The sequence below is a fragment of the Peromyscus maniculatus genome, chromosome 16, assembly GCF_049852395.1.
Source record: "Peromyscus maniculatus bairdii isolate BWxNUB_F1_BW_parent chromosome 16, HU_Pman_BW_mat_3.1, whole genome shotgun sequence".
Taxonomy (NCBI): Eukaryota; Metazoa; Chordata; class Mammalia; order Rodentia; family Cricetidae; genus Peromyscus; species Peromyscus maniculatus.
The window spans coordinates 25066649-25092071 of NC_134867.1; the positions used below are offsets into that span (position 1 = coordinate 25066649).

Below are 25423 nucleotides of genomic sequence, written 5' to 3' on the forward strand. Positions count from 1 at the left end.
AACAGAGGTGCCTTCAACAATGGCCTCTCTCAGCCTCTCTTCAGGGACTCTGTCCCTGCTACATGGTTCCAGGCTTTAGCAATTATCTATGCTCCCCTCTCCTCTCAATCTTCCAGCTTTAATGTCTTCAAAACCAGTAGTATGTGGGAGACTATTAAATACTATCAAATTTGGCTGCCAGCTTGAAATGCAGCCTTGGCCACCTTGGATCACAGTTTCTGTATGCTGACTCTATTGAAAGATATCCCAGAATATTTCACCTCAAGGATGTTGATCTCATATTAATCACAGATGATTCCTTAACACCAGCTCCCTAGCATCCATTGTCTTAGTGAAGCACAGAAGGTTTCACATTAATGGTCTTCAGCCCCAAATGACCAGCAGCGACCACAGAATATCACAGGATATCACACAAAGAGCCCCTAGTCTGATTCTTAAGTACTTGATCTCCTCTGCAACTTCGCAAGCCAGGCCTTCATTGTCTGCATTTTTCTTAATATTCTTGTTTTCCAGTCTCTTACTTATTGAGCCAACTAAGCTCTGGGCACTCATTAGCTTTTCTAGCTCAAAGATCCAATTGTTTTCACAATTGCTTTCAAAAAAACCAACTTGGTCAAGCCCATCACAGCAATACCCTACTTTCCAGGTAACAACTCTATTAAGCTCTGAGTACTCAATGGACTGTGCTGGGTTGTATTTTTGTAGCCAGAAGTTTTCCTGTGTCCTATCCGGTCTGCAGCCGCTCAGACACAAGTAAATACACAGACACTTATATTAATTAAAAGTGCTTGGCCACTAGCTCAGGCTAACTATTGACTAGCTCTTACACTTAAACTCAGCCCATTTCTGTTAATCTATATGTTGCCACATGTTCCATGGCTTTACCTGTGTGCTGTTACATGCTTCTCCCTGAACGGCGGGCTGGCATCTCCTGAATCCGCCTTTTTCTTTCCAGAATTTCCCTTATATGCTTATGCCACCTGTACTTCCTGCCTGTCTACCGGCCAATCAGCATTTTATTAAGCCAGTGTTCAAAAGCATTATCCCACAGCATTTATTGTCAACTCAACACACCTGAAATCAACAGGGAAGAGAAAACTTCAATTGAGAATTTTTCCAAATCAAACTGACCTGTGGCCACGTCTGAGAGAGATTGTCTTGATGTGAGACGATCCAGCTCATTGTGGGAAGCACAATCCCTGAGCAGGTAGTTTAGTGCTGTATAAGAGATCTAGATGAATGTGAGCCAATGAGCAAATTAGGCACTGGCATTTCTCTATGGTTCCTGCTTCCAGCTACTCCCTGACTTCCCTCAAAGATGAACTGACCTGGAAGTGTAAAGTGAGATAAATCCTTTCATCTTTAAAATGCTTTCCTCTTTAAAATGGTGCTTATCTCAACAACAGAGAGCAAAATAATACAATATAGGCACATGCCAAGGTTTTAGAGGAGTTACTGAAAGAAAAGTTGATTTTCTGGCTGAGTCATCATAAAAATGGAACTAATTTCCATAATATTTCCCAACACTTCTGTTCAGCACCTTGTGGAATCACAGAACATTTTATATGAGTGTAGATATCGCTTTGAACCTGACTTCAGGCAAGAGTCCGTTTGTTTCCTCCTAGAGGACACTTGCATTGCTTGGTTCCCAGCATATTTTCAATCATCAAATTCAGAAAAAAAAAGCCAATTGACTATTTCCCATGCTGCACCACAAAAGTGTCTACAATGAAACCACTTCCTTTGGCTTTGTGATTCCAACAGGTCCATTTGGATGATCCTACCTCTCCATTTCAAAATCCTTTCAATTAGTCCCCTCTTATACTTATTTTCCAACATTAAGGCAACATATTCACAAGTCTAGGATTGGGCTGTTGATATCTTTGTTCAACCATTAGTCTGCCAGACAAATCAGTAAATGAATTTTTGATGGTTTGAGTAAATTTGCAAAATGTCTTTCTCTGCAGGAATGAATTTGCAAAAACTATATTACCAAAAGTGTGTATCATCATACAGCTCTCACTACATAAAGACACAGGGAAAAAGAACACTTCATTGTTTTTAAAAGAAGTCCAAAGGCAAGGTGCAGTGGCACATACCGAACATACCTCTAATACCAGCTACTCAGGAGACTGGGGACGAGGATTCTAAGTCAGTGCCATCTTGGACAACCTGCCATCTTGGACAACCGAGTCTCAAAATGAAATAAAGGAACTAACAATATACTTCAGTGGAAAAGCACTGGACTAGCAAATCTGAGGCATGAGCCCAAGGTTTGGAGCGCAAGCATTGAAAAAAAAAGATTAAAATATTAACAATACAGTGTACTTCAAGAGAAAGAAAAATAAGAGTGTTAGGTACAGCTGCAGAGACTAGATAGATAAGTATAAGACAATAGATAATAAGAGATAAATAAGTAAAGTAATAGATAAACAAGACTAGATAGATAAGGAACCTCCTGAAGGAGGAAATGTTAATGTAATGCAGAATCTCCAGGCAGACAAACGCATGTAGGAATAGAAGAAAAAGAACAAAGCAAAGACATAATACTCAAAAGTGAGTAATGTTTCAGAAACATGTAAATTTTGCTGGAATGGAAAAGTTGCAAGTCAAGACCCAAGAACATTTTCTTGAGTGCCACTCTGCTACTCCAAGAGGCAGATTTCCTATAACAGGAAGCATGCTAAGTAACTAAAGTAGCAGAACAAGATGTTCTCTTGAGAATTTGAAATTTCCTGCTTAGATTTGTGTGTGTGTGTGTGTGTGTGTGTGTGTGTGTGTGTGTGTGTGTGTGTGTGTTTGCAGGTACACAAATGTATTTGTATATATACAGGGGCCAGATGGCAATCTCAGCTTGTGACCTCCCCTCCCTGGCACTGAGATCACAAGCACCTGCCACCATCCCGGCATCTATAGTACATGGATCCTAAGGAATGTAACTGAGGTCCTTGTGATTGCCATGTCAGCATTTTGCCTGTTGACCTATCTCCCAGACATCCTGCTTATTAATGCCTTTTATTGGGTATTTTCTGAATTGGCAGAGAAATTCTGAATCATAGATTGTAAGAATCAAGAGTTATTTGAAATAATAAGTCACTCAAATTAAACGCTGGATCTGTAAAATATAAATAAAGAGCACATAGGAAAAAAAAATTTAAAGCACTCTGTACCATACACTTAACACTTGAAAATACAAGGGCTGAGCATATAGCTCAGTGGTAAAATGCTTGTCTTGCACAACTTGTTTGTGCACAACCCTGGGTTTGATCCCTACTGAAGCAAAACCAACCAAACCATCATCACTACCACCACCCCATCACCACCACTACCACCACCACCACAACAACAAAACACAGACATACTTGGTGTATTGGTTGCTTCTCTGTTGCTGTGGTAAAATAACACGATCAGGAGCAACTTAAGGAACACAGTTTATTTGGGCTTACGGTTTGAGAGAGATGAAATCCACGATGATGGGGACAGCATGGAATGGGGGATGGGAAGCTGAATGATCATATTTTGTCTATGCACAAGAAGCAGAGAGAACAAAAATGTAAGAGACACAATGCTATAATCTCCACCAAACCCACCTCAAGTGATGTGCTTCCTCTAGCAAGGATCCGCATTCAACAATTCCATAACTTCCCCAAACAATGTCATCAACTGGGGACCATGTTTGAGAGTACACATGGGAGACATTTCTTATTCAAACCAAAACAGTTTGCTGCTATATTACATAAATTACATGAAAATAAATTTTGGATTCAGACGTTAATTCATCTAAGAACCACGTTAAACATATTTTCCCTTTGGCTATTTCATTTTCTCAGAGGACCTTCAGAAGTGGGTCTACTGAAAAGCAGGTTTTAAAAAAACGAACTCAGTGCTGTTCAAATGTTAGCCCAGTCCAGCAACAGCATCTGTGGTACAGCTAGATGTGTGAGTTCTCAGCCCCCAATCGCTAGGCCTAGTGAATCAGAAACTCAGGGAAGGCAGTCACTGCCTATTTTAACAAGCCCTCTTGTTGATTCCTAGAAAACCTCTCTTCTAAACTAGGTTGGTAGCACAAAAACAATATCTTTTGGACCCAGAATTTGATTTTTACCTGTGTCCCTGAAGGTCAGTTTCAAACGTGCACTGTCACAGTGAGGCAATTCAAGTCTCACATAGTTCTGCTAAATGGACATTAACTCTTCCAGATGATCCACAGTGACTCCAGATCCTAACACCTGCCACAAACCATGGTTGCTTGCCTTGCAGAGCTCTCCCTCCTGTCTACTAGATGCTCTGAGTATCTATCTCTAAAGCTGATCACTAGGATGGGCACAGTGTATCTTAACACTTCTTGTGTCCCTGCACCAAGATAAACAACAGGTCAAACTATGGCTTCTTTCTGTACAAAAAGCCTTTACTATCTATTATCAGACAAATTGTTTGGGAAACACCACACTATATATTTTTCTCTTCAGGGCATCTTATCTTTCTGAACTGCCCTGCAGGTAATCTACCATCATAAAGTATTACTAACATGTCTACTTGCCTCCTTAGCCTAGCAGGAATGGTATTAGGAAGAAATAACTATACTTTTAAATGTGGATAAAAATCTTATATCTAAATTTGGTTCAGAAGGATAACTAGACCCCAGGCGTCCTTGTGGCCTTTGCTGTTATCATGAGCCATGGACATCACTACAGACCCTGGCTGTGGTAGGACCACAGACCCAGACATGGTCCTTGGTAGCAGCCTGGGCCTGATGACACCATGGCCCCAGGTGGCAGCAGAAGCCACTCAGATCAGCATTGCCCCACAGAAGCATGGCCCCAGGACACCAACATGGTCCCAGGTGGCAGCCCAGACCCCTAGCATCAGCATGGCCTTCTATGGTATCAGGAGCCATGGACATCAACACAGACCCTGGTGGCCACAAGGATGCCCAGGGTCTAGGCCACAACCTGTAGCCATGTTGGTATCTGAGGGCTGTGCCTCTACTGGGACCATGGTGAGCCGGGTGGCTTGTGCTGCCACACTCAGCCATGGTGATATCCAGGCCTGAGCTGTTGCCAAGACCATGTCCAGATCTGTGATCCTGCTGCAGCTGGGGTTTGTGATGTTGTCCATGGCCCATGTTGCCACAACGGGTCATAGAAACCACATGTGTTGAAATCTGAGGGCCATGCTAAGCCAGATCCACCCCTCACTGGCCCTGGGATATCTGGACACTGCAACACAAGAGCTTCCTTAAGCTTTCATAAAAGGCTGGCCCCTCACTCACCATGGGTATGGGAGAGCTGGTCCTGATGGCAAGGGCCTAGGAGAGCTGGCTCTGCCCCTGCCTGAGGGAGATAGTCCCAATGACTCTGACTGACCAGTTTAGCTACCACCCAGACCCATACCATGGGCCTTGGGTTCGCCCACTCTAGCATCTAGCCCATCTATGACCTGCTGGAGTGTATGAGGGAACTGGTACTGCTGAATGTTAGCTGCAGGATCCCGATGACTCAGGCAACAACTCAGGATATCTGAGGGAGTTGCATTGAGGGCCCAGTGATGATGGTGTGCCAGAGGCCTTGAACTAGAGCAATAACTCATAACAATAAACATTTTGTGGGTGGGGATGATTGGACAAAAGGGTATACTACATGATACACCACAGCACCCAATGCCGCTACTATGGATGAAAGGATATTAGAAAGATGGGGAATCAAGGTGGTTTTTTTGTTTGCTTGTTTGTTTGTTTGTTTGTTTGTTTGTCTTGGTTTTGGTTTTAATTGGTTTGGGAAGGTTCTTTTGGGGGGATGCTGCAGGGGTGAAGGGAGGATATGGAGGGATTGGGAGGTGAGTAGAATTGGGGTGCATGATGTAAAATTCCTGAAGAATCAATAATAATTATGCTAAAAGGAAGAGTATAGCTAAAAAAATTACACACACACACACACACACACACACACACACACACACACACACATGAGTCTGTCTACAGCTATACCACCCAAATGCTCGCAATCTGATCTTAAAGTTAAGCAGGATCAGGCCTGGTTAGTTCTTATATGGGAAATTGCCTGGGAATACTATGTGCTATTTTCCTGCTTAGATTGTGTGTGTGTGTGTGTGTGTGTGTGTGTGTGTGTGTGTGTGTGTGTGCGCGCGCGCGCGCGCGTGCACTCATATGGGTGTTCATATGCACAAGAGCATGTATAAGTAGAATATTACAGAAACGAAAAGTTTGATTTGTGATGTTGGTTTGGATGGTGGTGATTTTTCAAAGTTAAGATGAAGAAAATAATGAAGAAAAAAAAAGTACTTATAAGAAGTCTTTTTGGAATTGCTGAATTCTGATTTTTTTTCCAGAATAAATAATGCTCTGCCTCTACAATTTTATGTAATTTCAACAGAAGAAGAAGACAAAGTCTTATTTGGTCATTTATTAGACTGTATTTCCGTCGATATGGCATCCCCTTCAGCTGTCATGAGCTGAGGAGATATACTTCCTCTTTGTAAATTTAGGAAGCCTGGCAGCAGCACGGGTGCATGGCAGTAAATAACTCAGCCCCCTGCACTTACATGGAAGCTCGGTGATTGCTCTGCATTGCTGTCGGGGGTGTCTCCCTCCTTAAGATAATATTTCATTAGACTCATAATGAAATGATAATAGTGGCTGCCGGTTATTTATAGCATGCATTGCTATTGGTTGGGCTGAGTTTCGCTGTTACATTAATCAAACACAAAACTGATCTTAGGTAGCACTTGAAACTCTTCAAAGTTACTTTTAAAAACAGAAAGACACATTGATAGGTGACAAAAAATTCAATATAAGACCGCATTAAAAACAGTGTCTTTTATCAACAATTTTAGGGAGAAAAAATATTCCCAAGACAAGATAGTAGTGCATATTTATCTAGACGAAATTGCAATTTCCCTTAAAGGAATCTTCAGGGAATAGTAAAGTGATCAAGGGAACGAAATCCCCAGTTTCTACTCATCTCCTGTAGTTGAAGAGTGTGTTACCCAAATCACAATTAATTGAAAATATCTCTGGTTTCAATATTAGTAGAACTTTTTGAAGACAAGACATACTAGTAAATTTTCTGTGCTCAACACAAGATTTATATTTCAAATTCATAATTCTTTTCACAAATCCATAATTTATAGCTATATTGCATGCATAATAAAGGTTATTGGTAGCTTGATAATTTATTAGATAAAATGGCAAGTATATTATTAATACAAGAGAAAGCAGGGGATATAAATTCCAATGTTTATTATTTACATGGTTCTTAGGCAAGTTATTTAAACTTTCTTACTCAGTATCTTCACCTGTAAAATAGGTTTAACAGGACTTTCTGTTGCATGAAACTAACATGAAGAATAACAAACATGAAATTGACAAGGCACTGTTATGAGTTCTAATACATAAGAGCTGAGCAAATGTGAGTTTTATAAAATAAATAATCAACAATACCAACAACCTGAGATGTTGTCCCCAAAAACTAGGCTGAAATGGTGATTGGCTTTAACTTGTATAGGACTTATACAGATAACAACAGCTGCTGGATCAGTGAGTGTGGTATCTCTGTGGTGTCCTGAAGACAGTTTTACATGAACTTATAGCTAATGAGAACTTACACTGACAAAAACTGAAAACACTGCATTTAAAATCAGAGCAAAAGAAGGGTTTCCAATCTCTCTGCTTCCAATCATTACAGTGGTCAAAGTCTTAGATAGAGCAATATAAAAAGAAAGAAAGACACAAGCATAGGAAAGGAGGGCTCTCCAGTAGCTTAATCACCAACAGCATGATGCTTCAACAAATAGGAAAGGGTTGAGTCAAATTATCCCTTTATTCATATTATATGATCCTTAGAAAATTGTAAGGATTTTATTACAAAACATTTAGAGGCAATAAACAGTTTCAAAAAAAGAGGTATGATTTTAAATTATCAGCAATCAAAAGAAGAAACAAAACAACTTTGTCAGTGTTACTGCTGAGAGCTTAAAGAAGGTAAATAAATTTTGAAAACTACAGGAGAATAGATCTTTATTCTGTAATGTCAAAATTTTACTCCAGCGGTTGCCTGCAGTAATGTACAATACAAGAAATTTATTTAACTGTGGGATTTTCAGTCAGAATATTGCAGTGGCTTCTTGAATTCTTCCTGCTGTTAAAACATGAGAGAAGAGAGATGAACTCAAAAGTAACTTCTTCATATAAAGGAGATAGGAATCACTATTTACCCAAATAAAACTATTTGCATTAAAAGATTCCCCCAGCAACAAAATACTCTTGGCAAATGCTCTACCAGTGATCTATATCTCCAGGCAGACGATAAAATATTCTTGAGGTGACTGTCTAAAGGGAAAAGTTCTTTGTCAAATCCTCAGACCTTGAACTTCTCAATGATCCCTGCAGAAGGAGCATCCTCCACGTGTGCCCCTCCATTAAAAAATTAAGCTGCTTTGAACTTCTGAGTTTCCCAAAGACATAGCTCAGCTTTAAGAGCTTAAAGCAGATTATGGGAAGTAGCTGAGGGTTTAAAACCTGGAATCAAACCACAAGGGAGTTCTGGGGAGTCATTCTCAGGAACTATCCCCAGCCAAAGTTAAGGATTATGATTACATTTACTCTAGACTTTCAACAGATCAGTGACTGCTAGGCACCCATTGCTTTCAGCTATTGAATTTAGTTGTCTAATCCAGGTATAATGATCTGTGTATCTTAACATTGCATTTTAGGTAAGGGATGAGATACAAATAGATCATTTAATTTACAGATCTTCTGATAAAAAATACCTACATGACAAAGAATATTAAACTTGCGGATGCTCACCTATATCTGAACTGGAATGGGATACTTCAACACTTCCATTTGTTGCTCTAGCAAGGAGATACTGAGTGTGGGAGGTGGTCTTATGATACTGTAGAAAAAAATGCAAATAAATTTCACTAATTTCAAAACTAACTTAAACATGTCTCTAACATTCTTCCCTTCAAGAAATGCAGAATACAGTACAAGAATGGATTCATGTGAGAATCCTGCGTGCTTGTGAGAACACTCAAAGAAAACAAGACAAGGGTTTTCTTTGACCTCAGTTTCTTCCAAATACAGAATTGTTCTTGGAATGTGCTTTGGTGCTCCTCCCAGGTGTGGTCCATAGAAGTGAGTTTACTTCAGCTGTTGTTACGCATATTCCTTTCTAGAAAAACATATTTTTACTACATGTGGTTTGTCCTTGTGGTTGTATATTTCACGTCAGTGACTTTTCTTAACACACGGAGTATAAACTGTCTGGTGCTCTGAATAAAGTCAGCTATTGCATGAAACTATAGTCTTGTAACACAAATCTTAGGTTGTCTTATAATAAGAAACCCAGAGCCAAGTATTGGGCTGAAAGCTGAAAGATCAGAGAGCAAACCAGCTACATCTTACCTCTAGGAAATCCTCAGCCCAAGAGTGTCTCAAGAGAGAGACTTCCTGTATACCCACACCTTATATACCTTTCTGTACACTGCTATCTTACTTCCTCTCTCTGTCCAGCTACATCACTTCCTCTCTCTGCCCAATCCTATTACTTCCTGTCTGTCTGGACAGACCTCCAGACTTCTATGGTTAACTAGTGCTGGGATTAAAGGCATATGCCACCATGTCTGGATCTGTTCCCAGTGTGGCCTTTAACTCATAGAGATCCAGACAGATCTCTGCCTCCCAAATGCTAGGATTAAAGGTGTGTGCTACCATTGCCTGATCTCTGTGTTTAATATAGTGGCTGAGTTTGTCCTCTGATCCCCAGGTAAGTTTTATTTGCTAGAGCACAAATAAAATACCACCGCATTTTCCGTTTTTTTGTATAAAATAAAAAAAAGTTCTAACTAATATAAGAAAAACTATATACAATAAGTACAATAGCTATATACAATATATACAGGCAATAAATACATCAACAATGTCTAGTTCATTTGCATTTGACAAATTCAGAGAAAATACTCTATTGGCTATCCTATCTTGGTGAGTCCAAATGCTGCACCTAATTCACTTTCTATCCTAACTTGTATTACCAACCCAAAACTATCTTTTGATGTCTTTCAAACTTATACACCTCTTAGTGAGTTTCTTTTCTGAATTTGTTAATAAGGAAAACTATAATTATCTAATCTTCAACTCCCTCAGAGACCCAAGAAGGAAATAATTTTAACTGAGTAAGCAGAAAGTACAAACAAATGACTTCCAAAAAAAATATGAGAAATGACAGAAACAGCTGGCTGTCTGGACAGTCACCCAGGGTTTCTCTACAATGTTGGGGGATTCATTTTCAGTTTACAGGCCTAGCATATCTGACAGACTCATCTGTGAAGCAGGATTTTCTAAAGAGTTTTCCTACCTTGTCTGGGCAAGGATTGGCAGTCCTTTCTTTTGCGTCCTGCTTGTCCATTTTGGACAGCATGCTGTCAGCAGTTGATGTAAGGGCACTTTCTTTGCCCACTGACTAACTTTAGCCATTATGAAAGTAAACTCCATAGGATAGGAGTAAATACCTATCATCTTCTTTGGAGTAGTTTGGTGCTGCCAGGAGCAGATATCTCTCATTGTCATAAAAAAAAAAAAAAAAGGAAAAAGCTATGTTATTAAAACATCTGGAGGTAGTAGGAATGGGGGGTGGGCTGGGGGGAAGGGGAGGGGGCAGGAAGGGGAGAACAAGGGAATCTGTGGCTGTTATGTAGAACTGAATAGTATTGTAAAATAAAAGAAAAAAATTAAAAAAAAATCTTAAATGCCATATTCTGTATATCTCTGAAGTGTTTGAAGATGACTTGTCTATCTAAAATATACCTCTGTTTGACCTTGAAAACATACCTAATATGACTACAGTTTGATTGCAAAGACTACTAACTTTCATTTCTTTATATCCTAATTACTTGCTAACAATGACTTTCAAGAACTAGCAATTTGCATTACATTGTTAAATGAACTGTATAGGTACAATACCTTGAATAAGATTAGAAATATTTGTACAATATTTTCTTTTTTTGATATTCAATTATGACTTTATTACAGACATAAAGAAGCTTAAACATAATATTTATCAAGTTACTACAATATGACAAATACTATTTTAGGTATTATGGAGATAAAAACAAGTGAATTAAAAAGTCCTTTACTTCAGGAAGTACCTTATTGTTGTGATATTTCCAGGTTAGGTCCACTAGTCCTTCACATAAGAGAAAAGTTAACTTCAGGTGACTCAGATTCCCATTCTCATGTACAATATTTTCTAACAAAATCAATATCAAATTTGTATCAATATAATTTGTATACAATATACAAAATCCAATAAATGTAAAATATTTAAAACTAGTAGTTGCTTTTTAAAAGTAGATTCAATTATCTACCTTTTTAAATTATCATATCCATATTTTCTTTTTTCTTTTCAGAGTAGATTCAATAATTTACCCTCTATTCTATCATTTCTATACCTTTTTTCCTTTAGTGTAGTGTAGATTCCATAATCTACCTTTTATCTTATCATATCTATATCCTCTTTTTTCCTTCAGAGTAGATTCAATAATCTACTTCTTATCTGTATTCTCTTTTTATTCTTTTTCTTTTTTTTTAACACAAGAACCCTGAATCTAATCTGCTTTGTTTAGCTTTTTTCCTGACCCTTATCAGTTAACAACTTGTAACCAACCATCCTAAACAATGAAAATTATCTATAACCCAATGAATGACCAAGAACCATGGATCCCCATCTCTTGAGAATGTGGGTGTCATATTCTTAAAATTACTTCCTGCTGTCTGATGGTGAAGGCATCTTTAGGGGATCCTGAAAAGAAAAATTTTGGGTTAATTGTCAAGTGCTGGGAGAGTTACTTGTATCATTTGTCCAGTCTCTGTGTAATGGGAAAGTTCAGGGCTTGTTTCAAGTCCTTGCTTGAATAGTCTGTGGGGCTGGATCATCTCAGATAACTATATCGGAATTGTCCTGAGCAGTTTGTAGTCCAAAACCCATCTTAGGGTAGTGTTTGTCATCTTAGTGGTATTATCATCATCCTGATGGAGTCATTGTTGTGGGGTTCCATCATCTTTTTGGAGATTTCCAAGTCACTGTTAGGTATGGTCATGGTTCCCTGCAGAAAACTTTTAGTGCCTATTCTGTGGTTTGGAGCAATATCAATTGTATCTGTGGCAGAACCATGTCTCACAACCAGTCCCAAGTTTGTAATACAACAGGTTCCAGTCTTCTTCACCAGGGTATTCTTTGATTTCAAATCTCTGAGCAATAGCTGACTTTCCTTGGGTACCAACAATCTCCATATGAAGATGGGCAAGACCACTTGCCATGGACAAAGTGAGTTTGATCATCCCTGTACACTGTTACAGTGTATCTATTCAAGTAATCAAGAAGGGATCCATGCTCATGATAACCCAACACCAGCCACAGCTGAGACCACGTGTCATTCATTGTCTTTGTGGTCTGCTGCTACAAATCCTAGGATGTTTTCATGTCATAACATCACAGTCTGATAAATCTCTACCTCTTGGAACCAGGAATATTCTTCCCTGGAAGAGAATATCTTCACAGTAACTTCTTCTCCCTGTCAGTTGCCTCACCAAACTTCTTCAAACTGACCTTTGTCAGTGCTTTCTTACAACACAGTGGTCCTGGCAATTGTTCTCTGAACAAGCAGCAGTAAACCCTTTGTCCCCTGCCACCATGAAGAGAAGCAGCCTGCAATGCAGAGCAGCAGCCACCACCTACATGGTCCCACTGCCACTGTTTGTGGCCAGGCCTGGCCAAGGCTGAAGCTTCTCCTCAGAAAGCCTCCCAGGCTAGCCTCGAACTCAGGGTCTTCCTGACTCCATCTCCTTCAGCAAATCCTACCAGCGTACACCACCACAACTGGACTGTGCAGCTTGGACCTGAGCTAGGCACTGCAAGGCCACAGGCCAGTGGTTTATTCATGAATTCATGCCACAAATGTTGGGTCACCAAATGTAACATGAATCTTAAAAGGTCTTATTAATACAAAACTTGGTACTTTTTTTTTTTCAGGTATTGGGCTGAAAGCTGAAAGATCAGAGAGCAAGCCAGCTACATCTTAACTTTAGGAAATCCTCAACCCAAGAGAGTCTCAAGAGAGAGTCTTCCTGTATACTCATGCCTAATATACCTTTCTGTATCCTGCTCTCTTACTTCCTCTCTCTGCCTAGCTCTATCACTTTCTGTCTGTCTGTACAGATCTCCAGACCTCTATGGTTAACTAGCACTGGGATTAAAGGTGTGTGCTACCACTGCCTGACCTCTATGTTTAATACAGTGGCTGACTTTGTCCTCTGATCCCCAGGCAAGCTTTATTTGTTAGAGCACAAATAAAATATCACCACAGAAGTCTGCCTCATCTTTAGGCTGCACTCTCCCAGGTTGACACTGCCAACTAGAATGTGAACAAGATCCATATAATGTCCCATTAAATTTGATCTCCAAGACTGAACTCTCCTGGCGTTCAGAAGGCAGAGACAGATGGACCTCTGAGTTCCAGGCCAGCCTGGTCCACAGGGGGAGTTGCAGGACAACCAAAATACACAGAGAACCCCTCTCTGGAAAAACCAAAACCAAAACAAACAAACAACAAAGACAAAACACAAAATGAAAACTAAAACAAACAAAAACCACAAACATACAAAACAATCAACTGTTGTTACCTGTTAATAAAAGGAATTTCAAACCAATCATATGCATTTTGATGGGTTTTTTTAGACAAAGACTGATGAGTTTCAACAGGCGATGCAACATCCACTGACATGGATAGCTCTGCTTGGTGATGGAGTTATAAAATACTCCAGAAAGGAAGTAGTACATGGGTAACTTTTATTTTTAATAAAATAGTTAATGGGGAACAAAATTTTCTACCCTTATAATGCATTCCATCCTAATCCCACCCCTTCACTCAAAATCTAGCTGGAAAGCAATTCGTTTGATTTTTCAGTATCTTGCTTTTCACAAGCAAATTTTAAATGGAATTTATGCATTGTGTTTGCAAATGTGTTACTTGAGGAATAGCATGCAAAATGTTAAGCATAACTTGGTGTTGATTATGGGATATTGGTCAGAAAGATCACTCTGATCTTTCTGAACAAGGATAGCTGGTATGCTGCTCCTAAAGAGAGTTCAGTTCAACTCCACTGTTGACTAGACCCTCAGTAGACATCTTTTTTTTTGAATAATGCATCCACTGTTGAAATATAGACTACACTGGGTGGAACACCAGGAGTTTAACCTAGCATATCTTTCTAAGACAAACACTATGTATTCTGCAAATGGGTGCAGTGATGAAAATTTCTGAGAGAAAATAAAACTGGTACAGCAAATGGGCATTAAAATAATTCATTATTCCAGCCAAACAACATAGTGTCTCAATTATTCTAATGATCTTCTGAAGCAAAAGTAATCTTCTTCATATAATACTGATTAGTGAGTAATTTGGACATTTCCTACAACTGCTAGGTTATATACATAATTTGCTTACTAAAGTGCTTTTTGAGTTTCTTAAAGGGAAATTCACATAGGTTTATAGGAAAGTAATCCTGGTTTGAAATTAGAATTGTACTGCTCACATGATTACAATGCGAAACAGTCAAATTCTAAGTTTCAGGTTTCATATCAATAAAATGAAGAAAATATTAATTTTTCCTAAGTTCAAAAGTAGTTATATTAACTATGAAGTATTTGATAAAACATGTGTTACCCAACATATTTGGTGATTTCTATGATTATATGAAACAGAGAAGAAAAATATTTAATTTGTATCTTTGCCATAATTGTCTTTAAACATTTTATATTAGGACATGTCTGTTCTAGTATAAATATTGTTAAAATTGAAAAGTAAAACATAATAAGAAATAAAGTAAAATTCTATTTTTATATAAAAATGTATGGAAGACCAATATGACCTGTGTAAGAACCAGATACTATATTTGATTAAAATTTTCTATTGTCTCATTTAGCCCAAGTTCAACAAGAAATTGTTTCATGTTTCTTAACATAGTCTTAGTGTCACCTATAAGAAAGACATCAAAGCATTTGAAAACAGATATCGTTGTGATGAATAAGTATGGCACAGAAGTGAGCAATGGTGAATGAACATGAAATTTTGAAAGATATGTATCTGCCAAAGAAGAGGGACTCAGATGACATTTATAAATGACTGTGAACTCATATCCACTGACAGTTGATATTGATTTTTAACTTGACAGGATCTATTGACCCCTATAAAACAAATTTCTGGGCTTCTATGAGGCATTTTCTAGATTGGGGAAAATGAGGTGTGAAGACTCACCCTGAACATGAGCTGGGGTCCAGGAATGAATATGAAGGAGAAAGCAAGCATCAGCATTGTCTCTCTCTGCCTTATGACTGTATGCAATGTGGTCACATTGCATTACTGTCCTGCTGCCACACCTTGCCTGCTGTGATGGGCTCTTTCCCTCTGCACTGTGACTGCAAATAAGCCCTTCCTCCCTTAAGTTGCTCTTTGTTAAGCATTTTGTCACACAAACTATGAGAAGAGTAACTAAAATATAATATACATTTACCTTGTAGCGCAGAAAAAAACAGCTAGCAATGACAAAATTTGACTTTAAATATAATATGGAGCAGACATTCTTTCCAAAAAGCCTTGTTACAATATAACCTGTACAAAACCAAATCCCACATGGAGAGGGGCATTGGGCACAGAGTTCTACTCTAACAGTGGAATGATTGGCACTTGTTAGCTCCTGAGAGATAAAGGGGTAAATTTTTTTTTTCTAATAGTGCAGTACCTGATAAGCTAATGGTACTCCAGGAGAAAGCCACACATCCAAGGCTAAGGATGGAATATTTGAGCAGTTAAATTGCCATTGACTAGCAAAAGAAGACACAAAGTTAGAAAGAAAGATACATGAGGTGGATCTGGGAAGAGTTGGGAGAAAGAAGGTGTGTATGATAAAAAAAATTACAAGGGAAACAAAAATGATAAATTAATTGCTAAAATAAAGCTGCATTTAGTCAATGGCCTTAGGCTAACATGGCAATTGTCAGAGGCTTATATACAGAGGCAATTGCTGATAAAGGACACTCTGTTATTTCAAATACCAAGAAAATGAGGGAATAAATAAAAAAGAATGGTTGATGCCAGTTGTTCATTTTAATTTTCTACATAAAAACATTCAAAGTTTAATCTTTCATATTTTGCATATTTATTTTAGAAAGAAGAATCAGTATGTGAAAGATTTACATACAAGCCAGCTGTTATAAAACAGCATGCATTTGGAATGTTTCAAATCCATGTGTGCTTCTTACCAGGAAACAAATACCTACCTTTGTAGATGTATCCAACCGTCTTATTAAAATAAGAAACACAGAACCAATGTAAAAGAGAAAGCCGAGAGGTCAGAGCTCAGAGCTAAAATCTTACCTCCTGCAGTGCTCCTAGCTTCCCCAAGAGAGAGCTACTTCCTGTTTGTCTGTCTTTAAATAGTCTTTCTGTTCTGCCTTCTCATTGGTTGTAAACCCAACCACATGTCTGCCTTGTCACTGCCTGTAAGTACCGCCCTCCAGGTCTTAAAGGCGTATGTCTCCAATGCTGGCTGATCCCTGAACACACAGAAATCTACCTAGCTCTTCTAACCACCACACTCTTGCTATGGCTCTAATAGCTCTGACTCCAGGGCAACTTTATTTATTAACATACAATTAAAATCACATTTCAGTACAAATGAAATACCACCATATACCTTACTTCTGAAAAACACCCAGATGAGAAAAGTGTTAGCCTCTAAAGTTATTTTAATTGTCAAATATATTGTTACATGTAAATAAGGAGAGTATGCCTATAAGTATGCCATGCTTGTTTCCATATAAATACTTACTCTTGACAAATATTTCTTATACAATTTTATATATGCACATATACACTTACTTATAAAATACATACTTTTAAAAACTAACAAGAGAAAACTTTATTTAACCTTCTTATATAATATTAGTATTATAAGATTGTTCTTATTTGTATCATAAATAAACTTGGCACATAATGCACAATTACTCCTTCTAGTAAATAATCAACCTACTATAATCTATTTAAAAACATTTCCTTTACAAGCACACATAATGTTCTTAGTGAATACTGTGGCCCTTAAGTGATAGTGAAGGGTTGATATGGGAGATTTAATTCAAAGAAATATATCAGTCTGGCTCAGAAAATAAGTGACATTTTTTCTTTAGAACATTAATCTGTGTCTGGAAGAGTCTATCAACAAGGTGGCTGAATAAGACTTTTCAACATTCAGCCCTTCGTAATTTTGAATTCCAACAGCTATCCATGCCTAGATATACCTTCACAACCCTAAAGACATGACCAGAATCTATCAAAGGGATAATAAAAGACATGTTGAGAAGGCTAAGGATGGAATCACTGACTAGCATGTATCATTCTGTTTACTACTGCTACAATGAACTTTCTCAGCCTAAGTATTCATGAAAAATAACTTTATTGAACTCATAGTTTTAGGAGCCATCATGTCTAAACTTAGGTGCATCCATAGGTTTGGCCAGTGTGGGATGGCAGATATCCTTAGTGCAGGAGATTATACATGAGGGAGAGATCACACAGGAAGACTGGAAAACTGAAGAATGAAAGGGAGCATGGAACAACTCACTTATAAGAGAACTAACATGAGATTCCATGAGAACTACCTTAATCACTTCAGATACCAATGTCCCCAATGATTTCATGAATTCTTAAAGTCACACCACACTCTCAATACATGAATCCATGAAGGACACCTTCAAACTATATCCAAACCATAGCTGTGCATGATCCATCCTCCAAATCTTGACAACAAGGCACAGGAAAAAAAATAAGCCTTTACATGAGGCTGAAGGATGATATGAGCAGTTGACCTGGCCTTGGACCTGGCTTCAAGCCTGACTTAGAGTAACCTGCTGTTAGAACTGAGATTCAAGTGCATTTCTATAATATTCCGTCTGATCAAAACCAATGGCAGACCATTCCTCGTGTCTCCAGGATGGCCCTGGCAGACAGACTACTGGCACACCCTAGAAATAGGCTAGAACCTATAGCCTCATCATTAAGTTCTGTACCAGTGACAGGCTAGACCACATAGCCACGGTCTCAAGAAGGATGCCCGGGGGCCCCATCCTCCAAGCCATGTTAAGAGACAAATCAGTCCCAGAAGCCCCAATAGTAGCCCTCATATACTTAAGTACCAGGCCCACACCAGACTCCAAGCCCATGTCTTCAAATTCTAAGAGACCCAGGCCCAGGTGTATCCAGTAGATCCAGATTAGAACTGACCCCTGATGATCCCGGTTCCCACTGGGCCAGAATTCATGGTCCTAGTCACCCTATCAGCTCCAACTAACAAGCTTCCAAGCCAGAAACAACAAATTAGCCTTTTTAGACTTCCCTGTGCACTCAGGTTTCATGCATATCACAACCAAACAAGCCCCTCGGGCAGTCTAGTCGACATGCTCCCAGTCTCCAGTGATTCATGGTGGAAGACCCCAGATCCATGGGGCTTTATTGATTTAGCTTGTAGGACAGCACTTGAGGCTTCAGGCTATGAGATAGCCCCTGTGGACCCCAGACTCACATACAATGTCTTGGCCTTCTTAAACACAGGATTAGCCTACAAGACCACAAGCTAGAAACTCCTTCCAAAGGTATGAAGTTCTAGGTCCAAGGATTAGGACAACAAAGAAATGTTAAAAAAAAAATCTCATTTAAGCTGGGTGTGTTGACTGATACACACCTTTAATCTCAGCACTTGGGAGGCAGACGTATAGGCATATTTGTGAGTTCAAGTTCAGCTCAATATAAAACATAAGTTCCAAGACAGCCAGATCCACACAGAGAAACTTTGACTCAAAAAAAAAAAAATCAAAGGAAAAAAAAAACTCACTTATATTATCACCAAGTAAAATATCATGCTTAATATTACACTTAAGGAACAAAGTTATCTATACACTGAAAACTATAATGCACTGCACTATTTTGCTTTCTGTTACTGTGATAAAATGCTGAACAAAAGCAATTTGAGGAGGAAAGGGATTATTTAACTTTACAGGTGATAGCCCGTCATTGACAGAAACAAAGGCAGGAACTCAACGGAAGAGCTTGAAGCAAAAAACCACAGAAGAATGCTATTTACTGGCTTGTTCCCCATGGATTGTTCAGCCTGTTGTCTTATACAACCCCGATGAAGTTCCCAGAGGTGGCACTGCACAGAGAATGCTGAGTCCTCTCATATCAATCATTAGTCATGTATGTGCCTGATAGACATGCCCACAGGCAAGTCCAATGAAGGCAATCCTCTACTGAAGCTCTCTCTTCCCAGGTGACTCTAGAAGTTGACAAAGTCTAACCAGCACACGCACTGTTGAAATAAGCTAGAAAACATTCAAATAAATGGAAAGATAGGCTATATCCATAGCCTGGAATCAAATATATTGTCACCCTATCAGCACTGCCCAAAGCCATCTACAGACTAAATGCTGCACCTATCAAAATTCTAGTGCCCCGTGTTCACAAACACAGAAGAATAACCTTCATATTCATTTTTTACTTAGAAAAGCTCCAAATACCCAAAGCTATTTGGAGGAAAATGAGCAGAGCTGCAGGCACATAGCACTTAATTTCAAAATATATTGAAAGTTATAATAATCAAAACAGCTTGATACTTAGGAACAGATTTTTAAAAAGCTCAGAAATAAATCTGCCCATTATGGGTCAATTGATTTTCAGCAAGAGAGCCAAGAAAACACTGGGGGTAGGATCTCTTTAATAAATGGCATTGCTAAAACTAGACATCCACATACACAGAAATACAAAGAAAAGACAATTGGACCTTTATTTGACATCACATAGAAATATCAAATTCAAAAGAATTAAAAGCTTTGTTGCATAAATCTTGAAATGAAACTGCTGAAAGATGGTACAGGAAGAAGCTCCTTGATGTTATGTGGGCACTGTTTTTTTGGAACTGAACACAGCAGTACAAGCAACAAAAGCAAAATTAGGCAAACAAGGCTGTCATCAAACTAAAAATAAATCTTCAGAGCAAAGGAAACCACCACTGAAGTAAGAGATGGCCTATGGAGTCTAGGAAAATATTCATAGACTACACATTTCATAAGGGATAATGTTAAAAATGGATGTGAAACTCCAAAAACTGAACAGCAAGAAAAAAAAGTACCATTATAAATTACTAAGTAGATATTTCTCAAAAGACAATTTACAAATGGCCAATGGGTATATGAAAACATTCAATATTACAAGTTATCAATTATTTATTAATTAGCTGTTATTTGAGTTTTTTTTTAAACCACTATGAGATTTGATCTCATCACTGTTATAATCACCCTTATGAGCTGAACAAGGACAAGAACAATGGACATTCCAAAGTGGATGGGGGGGCAGACCATGAGGCTGCAACAAACAGCCACAGGCAACAAAGGGATGCAGAAAGCAGGAGAAATCATCTTCTCCGGGGAAGAGCACACCAGTGGGTTATCCAATATCAAATGATCTGCTCTGAAGACATACATACAAGTAACATTTACAGACTAAGAAGGGGTGTGTGTGTGTGTGTGTGTGTGTGTGTGTGTGTGTGTGTGTGTGTGTGTGTGTAACAGCAATTAATAAAACAAGGCCATGAATTTGAAAGAGACTAATAAAGGGTATACAGAAGATCTTTAAAGGAAGCAAAGGGAAGGAAGAAATAAAGAAATCATAATCTCAAAATGAAAGAAAAAATGTCAAAAAAAAAAGCTTAAATAGCTTTGTAATATGTTCTGTCTCATTCCGTTTCCTTAAGCAATATTCATTAAAAGGCTTTGATTTAAAAAAAAAAAAAAAGCAAAAGAGACTAAGTGACAGAAACTCTTAAAAAAGGAATGTTCACACACTGCTAGTAGAAATCTTAATGTATACCAGATGGAAAACAGCAAAAATGACTAAATAAAGCTGCCACATGATTCAGCAATTTCCTTAGTGGGCATATGGCGAAGAGAAATGAAAGTAATATGTGGAAAAGGTAGCTGTGCTCCCAATAGCTGGTGTAGGGAACCAAGTTAAATGTCTGCCAATGGAAAAAGGGATAAAGAAAATGAATCATGTACAGCATTGGCCCTAGTCTGAAAAAAGAGAGAGAGATAACTCCTACATTTTGCCACAATATGGAAGAACTCAAAGAAATTATGCTGAAAAAAATTTAAGCCAGGTACAACAGAAAGACAAAAAAAATCACGATGTCACTTATATGTTGAAACTAGGAAGGTTAATTCTGCATGAATGAAAGGTAAAATAGTGGTCTCTGTGGTTTGCAGAAGGGCAGCAGGTAGAAAGACATTAATGTAGACAGATTCATTACATCAAATACAAATCAAGACATCTCTTGCACACCATGCTATCTTACTATAATCTATTGCATACTTAAAAATGCCTAAAAAAATCTTAGAGTTCTCATATATACCTTGCCCTAAAAATGCTATATCTGTGAGGCACTGTGTATGTTAACCAATTCAATTTAGGCATCTAACCATGCAAACACATATCAAAATATCACACTAAATATAATTATATGTGGTTTTCATTAGTTAATTATACCTAAGAAATTTTGGAAAACAAATATACATATAAAATTGTTTTTTATTTAATCTAAACAGACATAGAAACATTGAGTATTTTTCTAGTTTCCCAATTAATGTTTTTATTTGAAGCTTATGAAAATGTATGTACAACTTCAGTCTTGATCAAAATGACTTTCACAGTTCTCAGTGTTTATTTCATTTTTTAAGCTAGTAGCCACAATTTCCTGCTAACTGATTATGTATTCTAAACATAGCTCTTCCAATTTACCTTGTCTGAATTCACTGCCTTGTCAGGTGTGAAGTTGAATAGTCATGGCCATGCATTTTCAAAGCAAATTGCTCTATGGAGTAGCTTTATGTAAACAGAAAAACTGTTTATGGAGACACAGGTTTGGACTTAGTATTGGGTTTCCATGTCCATCTGTTATTGTGCATAACAATAATTGAGTTGTATTCAGGGTTTGAGCTCAGAATTATAGTCATAGTGCTAGCTATTTTCAATCCATAGAAAGTGTCATTCGCCAATCAATTCATTCTTTTTCTTCAGAATTTTTTTCCCTCTTCTTTAGACTTGCAGTAAGAGTAGGGTTTGAACTTTAAAGACCTTGGGTTATAACCCCATTCCTACCCTTCAGCTATCTGCTAATTACTTAGTGAACTTAAGCAAGCCACTTGCTCTCCAAAATTCAGCTTTATCAACTATAAAAATAATGAGAAAAAATTGAGTGAAATGGCATGTATTAAATAGTTATTACAATTATACTTCATTAATGTTATTTAGTACTGATTAATTAATGTGTTTCTTTCAACGCATTGAAGAAAATGTCAATAAATGTATACTTGGATATGTCTGTTATCCAAAAGCTCAAGGTAAAATTTACACATATAAATATAGTGATATCAGAAAATTATAGATATTTAATGATTTTAAATTTCATAGTGCTTCAATGATTCACATAAATATATCAGGAAATGTGTTCTATAGTGTAAAGCTTTGTGTTGTGAATTTGACAGGATCTTAAATCACCCTGGAGATAAGCCTTCTGGAACACCTTTGAGGGATTATTTAGACTAGGCTGCTTTGGGGGCATGCCTGTAGGGATTATCTTAACTAAGTTATGGAAGTGAGATGCTCACCTAAATGAGGCTTCCATCATTCTCTGGGCTTGGTTCTTACACTGCATAAAACAAAAGGTAGCTAAACAACTACCTGTGCTGATCTACTGTTCCTGAATGTGGATGCAGTATGACCAGCTGCTTCAAGCTCCTGATGCCATGACTAAACTGCCCTAATGGGCTGAACCTTGAAACTGAGCCAAACAGATCCTTCTTTTCATAAGTTGTTTGGTGTTGGCATTTTATCAGAGTAACATATATAATTTTCCTTTAAAATGTAGAAAAGTTGAGATAGACAGCAAAGTAAAAATAATATTCTATATTCAGTATTTTTTCTATTGCAGTCTATTATTTATTTTCTAAAAAAACTAAATTATAAGAGCACACATTATTATTTGTAATATAAAAATTTACTAATCACACATTTAAAGTACAGACAGGGAAGACATCATGGAAAAGGACCAAAGGCATCATTCAAAGAAAAGAAAAAAATCATAGCCTATTCATAAACTAGATGATAGTCTAAAAGTAGACACATGTTGGTAAAGTGTGGGTGAGGAGAACATAGTTACATTTAAAAATTGTCAGTTGTTAAATAATACAAAATTTCAGAATTTGAAGGAGATTCTAATAATGCACAGTAGGTCTTCATTTTGGAAAGTGTGATGTTAAGGCTTGTGTTTTGTACCTGAGATATGTTCTGTACATATCTTTTGATATGTATTCATTCAGAACCTGTTGTCTTATATTGAGACATAAATGGACACAGCATAAATGTGATCATATTATCAGCATAACAAATGTTATCAAAGCTAACTATCCCCACATCTTCCCATTTCCTTTTCAGTAGTAGAACATTTTATTTTGACATCTTATTTATAGCATGAAGTAAATCACAGTGTAAATTGTCTCTGGTCACCTCGCTAGGCTCGGCCTGGGAGGAGGGGACTGGACCTGCCTGGACTGAGTCTACCAGGTTGATCTCAGTCCTTGGGGGAGGCTTTGCCCTGGAGGAGGTAGGAATGGGGGGTGGGCTGGGGGTAAGGGGAGGGGGTGGGAGGGGGGAGAACAAGGGAATTCATCGCTGATATGTAGAACTGAATTGTATTGTAAAATAAAATTTGAAAAAACTACAAAAAAGACTTAATTATTCTTTTCATTGCCATTTTGTCATTAACAAGTTTATGTTTTCTAAAATACTTCTTCAAAAAATTAATAACATATTTGCTATTGCCAAGTTATTGCTATTGGCAAGAAATAACTTGAATGGTCCTCCTCAAAAATTAGTATATTTCTTACATTAATTATTAGAAAATATCTTTGGCAACTCTAATCAAGATGGCTTATGTCTTTATGTATCTACATCATCTATATATGTGTATATATACACACATATACATAATTTTAGTTGTTTATAGTGTACAACATATTCCTATACTCAAACTATAAAAATATTTCATTAATTAAAGAGCTATTTTCTCTGATGTTAGACATATTGCCATAGTTTTCACCCCTAGCAAACAATAAGATAACAGCTTAAGTTTGATGAGTTTGTTAGGGTTTGATTGAGTGAAGCAGCAGAATAATTTAGAGATCAAAGGAAGAGAAGTCAATTAAGGAAGTGTCAAAGAGTTGTTTCCCATTCTGGAGGGTTACTGAGCTCAATTCTCCAAAGAGCTCCATGAGGAACCATCGAGAGAGATCTTCAGAGTAGGAATTGATACCCCTTGACTTTTTATTCATTAAAGTTTACCCCTTGAGAAAGTTAACTCATCCATGCCTAGCAAATCATAACTGTCCAACTGTGTAGGCTTTGTAGTATTTGACAAAGCAGACTCTTCTGTACTAACCACAAGGAAACTAAGTGTAGGGAACTGTCCGTCTCTGCAGTGCTGAAATCATCAGTCCTCATACACTACAGCACAAAACTCATTCAAATCCCAGTTTGACATTTATAACCTACGTGACTCGCAACAAGCTACCTCATCTTTGTAAATCTCTGCTTCATGGTCTATAAAATTGTGATAACAATAGTACCTGCTTCTTTGAGATTTCTGTAAAAGAAGACATAATATGTTTCCTGGGTGACTATTTATTTGGCAGTTGAGGAGACAGTATTCATCCTTATTCCAAGATATTATTTCTGAAATGGATGCATGAACCCTGATTAGTCAAAGTGTGGATGAGAATTGGCTCATGGGCTGTTAGGTTTCACAGAGCAATTTAACTCTTCTGATAGTAACCTTTCTAAATTTTATCAGTCAAAGGTATGCCAAGACACCAGTTCATAGAATCTTGATAGGAATATGAGGAAATAATAAGAAAAACATTTCCTAAAGTCAGTCTGTTCTATTATGATCAGGCAGCAATGTGGGTTTCTTATTTCCTATGCTGGTGTACTTATTAATTTTTACATTTGCATCTTTGTATGCTCATTATTTACCAGTCTCTGGGATTATAAAAAGTGTTGGATTAATACTTTATTTTAAATAAGTTATACACTTAAAAAATTCCTAACACTATATTCCTAACCTAAAACATGCTACCATATAAGAAAATTTTGAAGAGAGGGTGGGAGAGATTGTTCAGCAATTAAGAGCACTTGGTGATTCTAGAGAGGACCCAGGCTTGTTGGTTCCAAGTAATCAGACATTGACACA

General features: G+C 37.7%; 1 pseudogene; it reads right to left on the bottom strand.

Annotated features, from left to right (window-relative positions):
* Positions 1–5370: 5370 nt before the first annotated feature.
* Positions 5371–25423, bottom strand: part of LOC107399412 (TGF-beta receptor type-1 pseudogene) — a 96644-nt pseudogene continuing 76591 nt past the window's right edge.